The 14,282-nt window shown below is 44.2% G+C and overlaps 3 non-coding genes across 3 annotated transcripts; all 3 read right to left on the bottom strand.

Moving 5' to 3' along the window:
• Positions 1-238: 238 nt before the first annotated feature.
• On the bottom strand, positions 239-320 carry trnan-guu (transfer RNA asparagine (anticodon GUU)). The gene has a single exon. It is a non-coding gene; the product is annotated as a tRNA-Asn (tRNA).
• Positions 321-3,518: 3,198 nt separating this feature from the next.
• trnat-agu (transfer RNA threonine (anticodon AGU)) lies at positions 3,519-3,592 on the bottom strand. The gene has a single exon. It is a non-coding gene; the product is annotated as a tRNA-Thr (tRNA).
• Positions 3,593-9,831: 6,239 nt separating this feature from the next.
• On the bottom strand, positions 9,832-9,904 carry trnav-cac (transfer RNA valine (anticodon CAC)). Its single transcript has one exon. It is a non-coding gene; the product is annotated as a tRNA-Val (tRNA).
• Positions 9,905-14,282: the final 4,378 nt, after the last annotated feature.

Raw genomic sequence — 14,282 nt, forward strand, 5'->3', positions numbered from 1 at the left:
AATCATCATGATGGTACATACGTTTCTCTTAGGTTGAACATAAGATTTACTCTTTTTACAATGACACCACTGTACAATCTGATACTTCGCGACCTGACAATCTCAACACCTTCCTGGAAGGAACTGTTGCTGATTTCAGCAAATAATGCAAAACCCTCTGTCTGCCGTTTCGAGAAGGATGGGTCTTTGACCAGACCTTCTGTGTGGATTGGAGAGAAATAAAACTTAAACACAATAACGACGAGGATGGGACTCAAACCCACGCGTGCATAGCACAATGGATTAACAGTCCATCGCCTTAACCTCTTGGTCACCTCGTCGCACGCAAAAATATGCGAAAGCCCCTTTATTCAAAATTAAAATACTGGCTATGTTGCCAACCTGAAATCAAAACTGTAAATGTGTATATCCTCAGCAGGTCAGGCAGAATCTTTAAACATAGAAACAGAGTTAACGTTTCAGGTCGATGGCCATCACATGATTATTCCAACTCACTCAACTTGCGCCTTGTAAATGGTTGAACGGCTTTTGGAAATTAGAAGGTGATTCACTCGCCGCATGATATCCAGCCTCTGAACTGCTTTTGTAACCATAGTATTCATGTGGCTGGTCCAGTTAAGTTTCTGGTTAATGGTAACCAATAGTATGTTAATGGTGGGGGATTCGGCGATGTTAATACCGAATCCCCACAGAAGAGATTTACTGTAAAGATTCCAGGGATGAGGGGCATAAGTTTCATGGATAGATTGGAGAAGCTGGGGTTGTTCTGCTTGGAACAGAGACGGTTACGAGGAGATTTAATAGAGGTATTCAAAATGATGAAGGATCTGGACAGAGTAGAAAGAGATAAACTGTTCCTATTGGTGGAAGGTTCAAGGACCAGATAACATAGATTTAAGGTGTTTGGCAAAAGAAACAAAGGTGGCATGAGGAAAAACTTTTCTACACAGCGAGTGTTTCGGGTCTGGAATACACCGCCCGAGGGGGCGGTGGGGGCAGATTCAATAATTGTCTTCAATAAGGAACTGGATAAGTATTTGAAACGAAAGAAAATACAGGGCTACAGGGAAAGGGTGGGGGAGTGGGTCTATCTGGATTGCAATTGCAGAGAGCCGGCACGGACTCGATCTGCCGAATGGCCTCTTTTCGTGCTGTGACCTTTCTTTGATTCTATTCTATTTGTCGGAGGCGATGCAAAGCGACCGGAGCGTGACGTAAATCGACCTGATCATGTCCATTCTCTGATAATAAATCTTAGTGTGATGCAAAGAAGAAATTCATAATTATGGTCCATATCTTTTATATTATACTGACTATAAGAGGTACTCGGTTCACCAGGCCGCCATTGTGCACATTGGTTGAAACTTCACCTCGATCACCCCTTACAGTCCCAACACCTCCGGGTAAGATACAGTTGGGTGATAATCCAGACTTTGCTGAATTGTTCAAACACGTGTAACCAGCAATGCGGAAAAGCACTTCTTACCAATGAAGGGTTTTTGGTGAGGCGGCCAAAATGAAAAGCTCTACAAATTTTGGCAGCAGTGCGATTCGCACCTGCATAATTCAGAAATGGAAGTCAGCATCTTAGACAACAAAGCTACTCACACACACGGCAAACCATTCAGTTCGGATGACAAAAGTCATCAAGCTGAAACATTACCTCTGGTTCTTTCTCCACAGGTGCTGCCAGACCTGCTCAGCGTTTTCAGCATTTTCTGTTTTCATTCTTGTGATTTCACAATGGCCGTTTTCCTGAAAACACCCAATTTGACCCAAGGACAAAGCTCCAACTTCACTTTCCCCAGGCGCTTAAAGTCTGCGGTTTCGGAACAAAATCATCTCCGCGACGAACATTCAAAGGACCTTTCGCTCACGGCCAACCTCCTGTAATCGACACTTTTTCAAGATTGCTGCTCTTTTCATTTCTCCTCATTCCTTTACAATCGGACATTTCCACAGACCTATTACGATCAAGCGGAACATTTCCGACTTTCCTGCACCGCCCAGATTGCTAAAAGTGCAGCTTTCATCCGTCTTTCGCAGCTTTGTCGCGCCGCCCGTCTCTCCCGCACATCAACTGCTCGGGGAAAAGCGCCAACGACCATGGAAACAAAACCCAGTTCTTCAGTTAACATCCCCCGTGTCACAAGATACCCCATGGAAATTTCACGGAAAAGTATGCGCTCTCCTTCCGAATGCCAGCCCTGCTTTCTTTGAGCTTGTCTCTGGAGCAGATCGAAATGTATCGACTGGTTTCAAGGCACAAATGAACATTGATGCGAACGGGACATGTGCCCCCGAGAAACAGCGGTCGATGCAGTGCAAACTTAAAGGTGTAAGAATGTGAAAGTGAGTGTTAGTGTAGGCAAGGCCGCAGGAAAGTCTCAATGAAATAGACCATGATTGTGGAAGGAAGAAAAAGCTCGAGGCAGCGGCTGGTCTGAATTTTGGATCATCCAACAGAGACACACGAGAATACAAAAACAGGATACAGACAAAGGTGCTGGGGCAGAAAGAAAAAGCACGAAATAAGAAGAATGAAATGAGAGTGAAAGAAAGAATGGGAGAGAGGGAGGTGAAAGGAAGAAAGAGAGAAAGAAAGATAGAAGGGAGAGACAAAATCAAGCGTGCAATACTCAGCCCGCAAATGGGCGCTGCTCCCAATCGGCTACACTTCGCCCCACAGACCCTCATCCCATTCATACCGTCCTACGATACACTGTCAATGCTGTGCAGTGAAACAGAAAGTTTAAAGGTAGAAAGACACTCACACCGTCCTACAATACACTTTCAATGCTGTGCAGAGAGACAGAGAGTTTAAAGGTATAGAGATACGCACCTTTTTTTTTCAAAAGTAGCACATCCCAGGAATAAGAGAGAGCGTGGGTTTGCTCTCCTGATGTAGCTGAGGCTTGTCAGTCAAGAGTCCCCTCCTCCCAGTATTGGCTGTGGAGGAAGTACAGTGTAGATTTAATGGAATACCTTCAGCCTGACCGAGGTTATTCTGACTGGCCAGTAATTACTCGATCGATCTCTTTCTCCCTTTTAAACAACGGTACATCTTTAGCAGTCCTCCAATCCTTCGGCATCACACCTGCAGCCAGGGAGGATTGGAAAACGATGGTCAGAGCCTCCGCTATTTCCTTCCTTGCTTCTATTAACAGCCTGGGATATATTTCGTCAGGGCCCGGGGATTCAGGTGGAGTGATTTGGGAACTTTCATTTTCCAGTTTGCAAAAGTTTGCACCGCTGGTCAAGATCACATGTCTCGGTCAGAATTAGGACCACTTCCGGGTTTAAACTTCAAATCGTGAATTATACCCCGACCCCAACGAGACCAGAAACAAGAACGTGTTACAGACACATTCAATGAGAGGTCTGTCTGAATAATGAAAGTGCGTTTTTGAGCAGTCATCTTGATATCTGTTCCCGCCTGAAACCTGAACAAATCCAAACACCACAGTGTTATTTTGTCGCTTAATTCCACAAATTAGGTGAAAATAATAAGTTGCATAAGGCACTGCTGGGAGTTTAACCCAGGATCCCCTGTTTACTAGACAGATGCTTTAACCAGCTAAGCCACAGCGCCAATTGGTGACAGCTTGTTCACACCTCCTCTCAATAACATCTATCAGCGACACGTTATTGTCTGTTCGGGGTTCAGACCGTTTGATTTTGTCGATTTCGCTTGTCCGTTTCCCTGTGCATCCCGATACTTGCTGCATTTTTTCGCTGTGTTTATCTTTGTGTATCCGTCAGTGCATTGATACACCGATGATTATGTGTGCTTGTGTTTGTTACATTACCTAAATTAGGGGATCAGACAATTCTCTCTCTGACAGTAAAGAACTAATGAGCCGAACTTTATTGCAAAGTATTATTTCTTGCGGTGCTGAAACTAAAAACCGGAAGAGGAACAATCAGGGAAAAGGAGAAAAACCTGTGAGGGAAAATGAGGACAACAATCAAGATTTTTACCAGTACAGGAAGAGAAAGAAGGGTGACTAAGAGTAATGTGGGCCCTTTAAAGACAGATGGAGGTGATATTGTAATTGAATATCAGGAAATAGCAGAATTGCTAAATATTTACTTCACAGAAAAGGATGAGGATAACATACCAGAGACACGAGGACAACTGTAAATAAATCATGGGGATTCAGTACAAGTAAAATAATGGCAATGGAGAAAATAATTAGATTAAAGATAGACAGATCTCCAGGACCTGATCGTTACCACCCGAGGGGACTAAGAGGAATAGGCGAGGAAATTGTACATGATTTAGTCATGATCGTTCAAAATATCTTGATTCAGGAATTGGTCCTTTGATTGAAACATTGTCAATGTCACTCCATTATTTAGGATGGGTAGCAGAGATGAAGTTGGAAATTATAGACCCATTAGTCTGACGTCCGTGGTGGGGACGTTACCAGTATTCGTTATTAAGGAAGGAATGCCTGAGCACTTGGATAAATATGAAGTAATCAGAGAGAACCAGCATGGATTTATAAAGGGTAAGTCAAGTCCAACAAAGCTAGTTGAACTTTTTGAAGATATATCTAACGTGGTAGATAATGGAGTGTCTATGGATGTTATATAATATTGAATTCCAGAAGGATTCGATAAGGTACCACAGAAGATACTGTTAACATAAATGGGAGCGCGTAGAATTTAAAGCAACCTATCGAAACGGGTTGGGAGTTGGTTAGAAGGTGGGAGGAAGAGACCCGGTTTATAAATGACGTAGACGACGGAATAGACTGCCGCATATTCTGGCGATTTGGAGGAGGGGACCGAGTGCAACGCATCAAAGTTTGCAGATGATACAAAGATGGGAGGGAAAGTAGAGAGTGAGGAGGACATAAAAAACCTACAAGGGGATATCAACAGGCTGGGTGAGTGGGCGGAGATTTGGCAGATGCAATGCAATATTGGAAAATGTGAGGTTATGCACTTTGGCAGAAAAAATCAGAAAGCAAGTTATTATCTTAATGGCGAGAAACTGGAAAGTACTGCAGTACAAAGAGATCTGGGAGTCCTCGTGCAAGAAAGTCAAAAAGTTAGTATGCAGGTGCAGCAGGTGATCAAGAAGGCCAACGGAATGTTGGCTTTTATTGCTAGGGGGATTGAATATAAAAACAGGTAGGTATTGCTGCAGTTATATAAGGTATTGGTGAGACCGCACCTGGAATACTGCATACAGTTTTGGTGTCCATACTTAAGAAAAGACATACTTGCTCTCGAGGCGGTACAAATAAGGTTCACTCGATTAATCCCGGGGATGAGGGGGCGGACATATGAGGAGAGGTTGAGTAGATTGGGACTCTACTCATTGGAGTTCAGAAGAATGAGAGGCGATCTTATTGAAACATATAAGATTGTGAAGGGGCTTGATCGGGTGGATGCGGTAAGGATGTTCCCAAGGATGGGTGAAACTAAAACTAGGTGGCATAATCTTAGAATAAGGGGCTGCTCTTTCAAAACTGAGAGGAGGAGAAACTTCTTCACTCAGAGGGTAGTAGGTCTGTTGAATTTGCTGCCCCAGGAAGCTGTGGAAGCTACATCATTAAATAAATTTAAAACAGAAATAGACAGTTTCCGAGAAGTAAAGGGAATTAGGGGTTACGGTGAGCGGGCAGGAAATTGGACATGAATTTAGATGTGAGGTTAGGATCAGATCAGCCATGATCTTATTGAATGGCGGAGCAGGCTGGAGGGGCCGATTGGCCTACTCCTGCTCCTATTTCTTATGTTCTTATGTTCTTATATCCACGTTTGTCGTTGACACCAAGTTAGGTGTCACAGTGAATATTGTAAATGGAAGCATAGGGAAACTGAAAGATTAAGTGAGTTGGCAAAATTGTGGCAGATGGAGTTACATAGAATTACAAAGAATGTACATCACGGAAACAGGCAATTCGGCCCAACTAGATTATGCCGGTGTTTATGCTGCAGACAAGCCTCCGCCAACCCCTCCTCATCTAACCGTATGTGCAGACCCTTATATTCCTTTCTCCTCCATGTGTTTATCTAGCTTCGCCGTCAACGAATCCATGCTGTTCGCCTAAACTACTCCTTGTGGGAGCGAATTGCACATTCTAACCACTCTCTGGGTGAATGTGTTCCTCTTGAATGCCATATTGAATTAAATAGTGACGACCTTATAATCATGGCCCCAATGATTTGGAGTCCCCGCATTCACAAGTGCAAACACCTTATCTGCGTCTAACCTATCAAACCCTTGCATAATCTTAAAGTCCGATATCAGGTCACCCCTCAGCCTTCTCTTTTCTATACAGAAGAGCCCCAGTCTGTTCAAACTTTCAAAATGGGCAAGTGTGAGCTCATCTACTTTGGAAAGAAGTAAGATAGATCAGAGTATTTTCTAAATGGTGAGAATCTCGGAACTGTGGAGGAGCAGAGAGATTGAGGGGTCCAAGTACAGAAATCGCTAAAAGCCAGTGGAATGTTAGCAAAATGAATTTAAATGTCTCATGCAATGTTGGCCTTTATTTCATGGAAACCGGGATTCAAAGGGGGGAAGTATGTTACAGAATGAAATCCCTGCTGAGACCCCATTTAAAGTATTGCATTCAGTTCTGGGCACCACCTCTCACGAATGAAATATTGGCCTTGCAGAGGGTGCAGCGCAGATTCACCAGAATGATACCTGGGCTAAAATGGTTAAATTATGAGGACAGGTTATGCGGAGGTCGGTCCTCATTTTTCTCTTATGGATCCGGCCCCATCCGTTTACTGTTGACGGGAGCGCGTCTGATACTAAGTCAGTCAGAATCGGATGCAAATCACATCATGGGCACAGCGGCTCTGGAACTGGCGACTGGTTTTACATTGAGTCTTTTTTATGGGATAGGCTGTACATTGTTTGTATAATAATATTAATAAGTTTGATACAATTAAGGTTTTTTTAGGTTATTTCCCATTTCCACCCTCACCAGTTTTATATCGTAACAGGTAACAATGTTTAAGGGATGTGATGTGCAGTGTTGGTGGAATCAGAGTAATTTAACTTGATACATTGAAGAATCTCTTGTCTATCCCAGGCTCTTACCTCAGGTTTAGACCCTCACCTAGTTTAAAATCGGTCACTCACTGATATAAATAAACCAATAACAACCCCGAAACCTCAGCGGGTATATTTGTTCCGATAATTAGTGACGGTCGCAATTTCCATTGAAATTACAATCGGCAAATCCCAGAGGCTGTTTCGGGTTTGACAAACTGTGAAACAGATTGTTTTAAAAGCCGAAAAAAGGGAAAACCTGGTGGTAGATATAAAGTTTTATACATTATCTCTTTCTGTTTCAGATTTACAATTTCTCTTTGTGTGTTGCTGACAGGAGCGGCTATAATGGAACCCAGTGACTGGGTAATGAGCTGCACTGAGACATTGGCCTGTGTTACAGACTGGCTCGTTGGACCTGCTCATTTCGACTCATCTCATTGTCAGCAACGGGAAATTACTGAAATTGAGGCTGGTGAATAACTGCTCGAAATACCAATCCTCTCCACCACTGGGGACTGAATCTTCCGACAAACAGGGATTTTCAATCGTGCAAGTTTCATTCACCTATTCTGCTCTTCGTTTCCCTGATCTGATTGGTGCGCCTTTCCCTTCAATTCAGGACTGATCGGAAAAACTCGATTTTACAGTCGATTTTCGGGTCATGACGTATAGTGATATTTCAAATAATTGAAATCGACCTTTATCAATCCCAATATCGTCCCCTACACGTTTGACAAACGCAAAGCGGCTTCAATCACGGTTTTGCTGACACAACTCGTTCAAAGATACTGTCGGTAATTGGTGGGTCTTTCAAGTCATGACACGAACGTAACGGTTCGCACTGCCGTTTTCCCCAAGACACTTCAGATTCATGTGGAATGATTTCGCTTTGGGGGTTAAAACCATTCCCTCTTCACAAATCCGCGTTTGACCCCGTGTCTTTTAATATTTTTGATAAGCGATACCAAATCGGTTTGCCCCGTAGTGTACATTACTTTTTAAATATTACAGATAAGCGGAGCACTTGAGCTGTCACAGCTGTGACTTTGACTTTTCTCCCTCTCCTCTCGATCTCACCGGCAACTGTCACTAACCACAATCTTCTGTCACACTTCTCCATCAGAAAGTTCCGAACCTCGGTTTTCAAATGAAATAACGCCCATCTCTTCAATCAACGACATCCCAGAGAGAGTTTCTCAGTTTCGTCTCACACTTTCCCCAAATCCTCCTTAAAGTACCATCAAAAATTGTCCCTAAGTTAATAATAATATAATTAAAAGTTCTTATCTTCTGGGGTTTTGTTTCAGATTCCATGGCTTTTAAAGGCCACTGCGGATATTTATCGAAGTGCATCTTGATTGGAGGCTTCTTGGAGAAATCGGAGAAAGATCTCGAAGCTCTTGTGGCGCAAGCGGTCAGCGTGCGGCACTTTTATCAGCTTCAGAAATGCCCAGGTTGTGAGTTTCAGCCTCACCGAGAACAGTCGAACCTTTTACTCCGAACATTTTGACCGGAGATCAAGGTACAACTGGTATGTTCCGTCACGCATCTACTTCTTAGTGTTCCCATGTAGGCACTTGGGTTCCTCCGGCCTACCGTCTTACAACAGTAGGTGCGAGTTTACTTGTTTACAGGGGGAGAGGGGGCGATTAGCGTCAGCTGATATGGCAAAGGCGCCGGTACGAAATCTTTAAATCTGGAGAACCAAACACACAATTCTTCTTTTCGTTCAGCGGATATTCATCGGTTGGAAGTTTCGTGTGGGGAAAATTTGGAAGGGAAATCTGCTGCCTGGTGTCACTGTGTAACGGATGAAATTATTCAGCTTACAGATGTTAATACATGAAAGGTCGAGAGGCCTTTTCCAACTCCCGTGTGGGGCAAGTTTAGCTTTTGAGCCACTGGATAAAGTGTTATTTTAATTGGTGCTAACGAATGAGAAGACATTTGGCACAAACAAGAAGAATTGTAAACTCACGAGTTCACTGTCCATGTTTCTTACATCATGTTCAACAGAAACAAGGATTCTCCTCAACACGTTACTGAGAATTTTATAGAAGGGATCTTCAACTCATTTCGACGTTCACGAAGGATAATTCAGAGTCCTACCATAAATTTGTACAATGGATCTTTTTCGTATATTGAGCCTGGGTCGCTCAGTCGGTGGACTCTGAGATTTCTATCAGCGGCTCATGATTTGAGTGTGCAGAAATCAAATCCTTGTTCAGGCAATAAACTTTGAAACAGCTGGCAAGTATCTATGTTTGCGGGACAAATGATGCCTGCGATGTGTTGTCAAAGCTTCGGTGGTATATTGTTTCCCAGGGATCGGCAGTATTGCGCTGTCTGAGGCGGTATTTGCGGCCTTCCGCCAGCAACCTGCGATTGGAGGGAGCGGGGCCGGACAGGCGGCCTGAATGTCGTTGCTGTCGTGGCCTCACTCAATCCGGGAGCTGGGGAACATCGAACTTCGAAAAACGGATGTGTTTGTTGCCGCGGCTGCCATGCTGTTTAGAACTATAGTTATTAACCGAGGCAGCTCTTCAGGGTCTTTTAAAAATCTCTCACAAATCAACAAAAACCAGTCGCAATGAGTAGCTTTGAGAGGAGATTTCTGCACAGGCAGGGCAGGAAACTGAAGTGAGGGAGAGATATTTTCGGTATCTGTGTAATGTTTGAGTGTGTGTCGAACTGGACAGAGAAAGGAAAATATACCGGTTCTGTATTTTATTCATATTTCACGACAGAGTGAAATCTTGCGTGTTTTCATATTTATTGATTTTGAGTGGATGGCGTTTTGAAAATGTTTCCGCCCGGTTTCGAACCGGGGACCTTTCGCGTGTGAGGCGAACGTGATAACCACTACACTACGGAAACTCTGCTGTGCAAACAGTTATACGAAATGCTCGGAAGATAGTTGCCGTCTTCAAATGTTCTCAGTGCTGGGAGACGGGGCCGGGTCCCATTCAGGGGATTAAGTTTTACAAAATAGTTTGTTGTATTAATTTCGCAAAACTCATTAAACTCAGTAAAAAGACGAATAGTTGTTCAAATCGCCATTAATCAACCAATAACTTTCTGTTTCAGACTGACGGAAATCCAGCATGTTTTTCATTCATTCATTCACCAGGCTGAATATGGAAAGTTCAGAGGGGAAGTGAAAAAGGAAATGACGGGCAAAGAGAGAGTGTGAGAATAAACTGGCGGCCAACATAAACTGGCATGTAAACATTAAACGGGCAGTAGGAGCCGTACTCTGATAAGGGACCATAAAGGAGAGCGATTCATGGAGGCAGAGAGGATGGCAGAGATATTATATGAATACATTGTATACGTCTTTACCAAGGAAGAAGATGCTGCCAGAGTCTCAGTAAAGGTAAATACAGTTGAGATACTGAATGGGCTAAACATTGATAAAGAAGAGGTACTCGGAAGGCTAGCTGTACTTAAAGTAGATAAGTCACCCGGTCCGGATGGGATGCATCGTCGGCTGCTGAGGGAAGGAAGGGTGGAAATAGCAGGAGGTACTGACCATAATCTTCCAAACAGCCACAGATACGGGGGTGGTGTTCGAGGACTGGAGAATTGCAAACGTTATATCCTTGTTCAAAAAAGGGTGTAAGGATAAAGCCAGCATCTATATGCCAGTCAGTTAAACCTCAATGGTGGGGAAACTTTTAGAAACGATAATCCGGGACAGAATTAACAGACGCTTGGACGACTGTGGATTGATTAGGGAAAGCCGGCATGGGTTTGTTGAAGGCAAATCGTGTTTAACTAACATGATAGAGTTTTTTGTTGAGTTAACAGAGAGGGTAGATGAAGGCAACGCGGTTGATGTGGTGCATATGGACTTTCAAAAGGTGTTTGATAAATTGAAGCACGGTAGGCTTATCAGTAAGATTGAGGTCCATGGATTAAAGGGGGCAGTAGAAACATGGATGCAGAATTGGCTAAGGGACAGGAAGCAGAGAGTAGTGGTGATTGGTTGTTTTTTGGACTGGAGGGAGGTGTACAATGGTGTTCCCCAGGTGTCAATGCTGGGACCACTGCTTTTCTTGATTTATATTAATGACTTGGACTTGCTTGTACAGGGCACAATTTCAAAATTTGCAGATGACACAAAACTTGGAAGGGTAGTGAACAGTGTGAAGGATGGTGACAGACTTCAAGAGGTTATATATTGGCCTGTGGCATGGGCGGACAAGTGGCAGATGAAATTTAACACAAAAAATGCTACATGATACATTTCGGTAGGAAGAACCAGGAGAGGCAATATAAACTAAAGGGCGCAACTCCAAAATGGGTATAGGCCCAGAGAGATCTCGTGGTTTATGTGCACAAATCGTTGAAGGCTTCAGAGCAGGTTGAGAATGCGGTTGAAAAGGTATACGGGATCCTGGACTTCATAAATAGAGGTATCGAGTAAAAAAGTATGGAAGTCATGATGAACCTTTATAAAACACTGTTTCGGCCACAACTATGGTATTGTGTCCGGTTCTGTGCACCGCAGTTCAGGAAAGATGTGAAGGCCTTACAGAGGGTGCAGGAGAGATTTACTAGAATGATTGCAGGGATGAGGGAATTTAGTTACTTGGACAGACTGGAGAAGCTGGGGTTGTTCTCGTTGGAACAGAGAAGGTTGCGGGGAGATTTGATAGAGGAATTCAAAATCATGATGGGTCTAGACAGAATAGATAGAGAGAAACTGTTCCCAATGGTAGAAGCGTCGAGAACCAGAGGACATAGATTTCAGGTGATTGGCAAAAGAGCCAAAGGTGACATGAGGAAAAACGTTTTTAAATAGCGAATGGTTAGGATCTGGAATGCACTGCCCGAGGGGGTGGTGAAGGCAGATTCAAAGGCAACTGGATAAGTGCTTGAAAGGAAAAAAAATGCAGGGCTACAGGGAAAGGGCGGGAGAGTGAGACTAGCTGGATTACGATTGCGTGGAGCCGAATGGCCTCCTTCCGTGCTGTAAACATTCTACGATTCTATGAGATTTGAGCGTCGCTGGCAAGGCCAGCATTTATTGGCCATCCCTAATTGTGCTTGAGAAGGTGGTTGTGATCCAGCTCCTTGAACCGCTAAAGTCCGTGCGGTGAAGGTTCTCCCACAGTGCTGTTAGGAAGGGAGTTCCAGGATTTTGACCCAGCGACAATGAAGGTACGGCGATATATTTCCTAGGCAGGATGGTGTGTGACTTGGAGGGGAACATGCAGGTGGTGTTGTTCCTATGTGCCATATGCCCTTGACTTTCTAGGTGATAGAGTTCGCGGATTTGGGTGGTGCTGTCGATGAAGCCTTGGCGAATTGCTGCAGTGCATCCTGTAGATGGTACACACTGCAGCCACGGTGCGCTGGTGGTGAAGGGAGTGAATGTTTAGGGTGGTGGATGGGGTGCCAATCAAGCGGGCTGCTTTGTCCTGGATGATGTCGAGCTTCTTGATTGAAGCTGGAGCTGCAAACATCCAGGCAAGTGAAGGGTATTCCGTCACACTCCTGACTTGTACATTGTAGATAGTAGAAAGACTTTGGGGAGTCAGGAGCTGAGTCACTCGCCGCACAATACCCATCCTCTGACCTGCTCTTGTCGCCACAGTATTTATGTAGCTGGTCCAGTTAAGTTTCTGGTCAATGGTGACCCCCAGGCTGTTGATGGCGGGGAATTCGGCGATGGTAATGCCGTTGAATGTCAAGGGGAGTTGGTTAGGTTTTCTCTTGTTAGAGTTGGTCATTGCCTGGCACTTGAATGTTACTTGCCACTCATCAGCCCAAGGCTGAATGTTGTCCAGGTTTTGCTGCACGCGGGCACGTACTGCTTCATTAGTAGAGGGATTGCGAATGGAAATGTACACTGTGCAATCATCAGCGAACATCCCCATTTCTGACCTTATGATGGAGGAAAGGCTATTGATAAAGCAGCTGACGATGGTTGGGCGTCGGACACCGCCCTGAGGAACTCCTGCAGTGATGTCCTGGGGCGGAGATGATTTGCCTCCAACAACCACTACCATCTTACTTGGCGCCAGGTAAGATTCCAGCCACTGGAGAGTTTTCCCCCTGATTCCCGTTGACTTCAAATTTCCTAGGGCTCCTTGAAGACACATCGGTCAAAGGGTGCCTTGATGTCAAGGGCAGTTGCTCTCACCTCACCTCCGGAATTTAGCTCTTTTGTCCAGGTTTGGACCAAGGCTGTAATGAGGTCTGTCGCCGAGTGGTCCTGGCGAAACCCAAACTGAGCATCAGTGAGCAGGTTATTGGTGAGTAAGTGCCGCTTGATAGCACTGTCGACGACACCTTCCATCACTTTGCTGATGATTGAGTGCAGACTGATGGGGTAATAATTTGCCGGATTGGCTTTTTCCAGCCTATTATGAACAGGACATCCCTGAACATTGCTCCACTTTGTTGGCTTTCCACCTTGGTTAACAAGTGACAGTCTAAACTTAAATGAGTTTGCTGTGTTTTCCCTGTGTTGAATTGTCACCCGTTCTCATTTTACAGGCGGTATTTTAGGACTTGGTTAAAAATGTTCCGTGCTTGTGATACAAGTAGTCTGGATTCCCACTTTAGTAATACAGAAGGGCAACGGCTGCTCCACTCTATCATACAACCCCAACTAGTGCCGCCTCAGTTAAAGTACATTAACTAGTGCCCCCCACTCTTGTACAAACTCAAGTGAGGAGATACAAAGAGTGTGTGTTTGTTTGACTGTGATGTTTATGCAACAGCAGCCGCCATTCTTTCCGTTGCTATGGAAATTTTGTTAGAGACGAAAATCGAATCCCACCCTGACAGTCCTGAAGCATCAATGTCCGGACTCAGTGCACTCGGCCATGCTCTATGTCAGTGTTGTCCAAGAGAAATTGCTGACTAGCCGCAGGTGTGGCTATGGTGGCATTGTTTAAGTCACATGAACGAATTTTAACAGAAAACATCTTGCACGCGCACAATATACAGTGAGATGTACTTCATATGTGTCTGTTTCATAACAAACATCTCCCACCATTCAGTAACCGAGGAAGTAAAGGACTCACAACGATCAAAAACATTCGCACTCTGCTTTTCACCATTTTATCAACAACTCACAAAAAGTTTAAAGTCCACATGCGAATATGAGTATTGAGACCATAGGCCTAAAGGCCGTGTCCATGACTCATTTTTATTTAATAATCGCAATTGCAATGAGCCACATCTGGATTTCCATTTCGCCAGATGAGTCTCGTGGCAAAGGAATTGGAACAACTGGTCA

This window comes from Heptranchias perlo, chromosome 20 (assembly GCF_035084215.1).
Source record: "Heptranchias perlo isolate sHepPer1 chromosome 20, sHepPer1.hap1, whole genome shotgun sequence".
Classification (NCBI taxonomy): Eukaryota; Metazoa; Chordata; class Chondrichthyes; order Hexanchiformes; family Hexanchidae; genus Heptranchias; species Heptranchias perlo.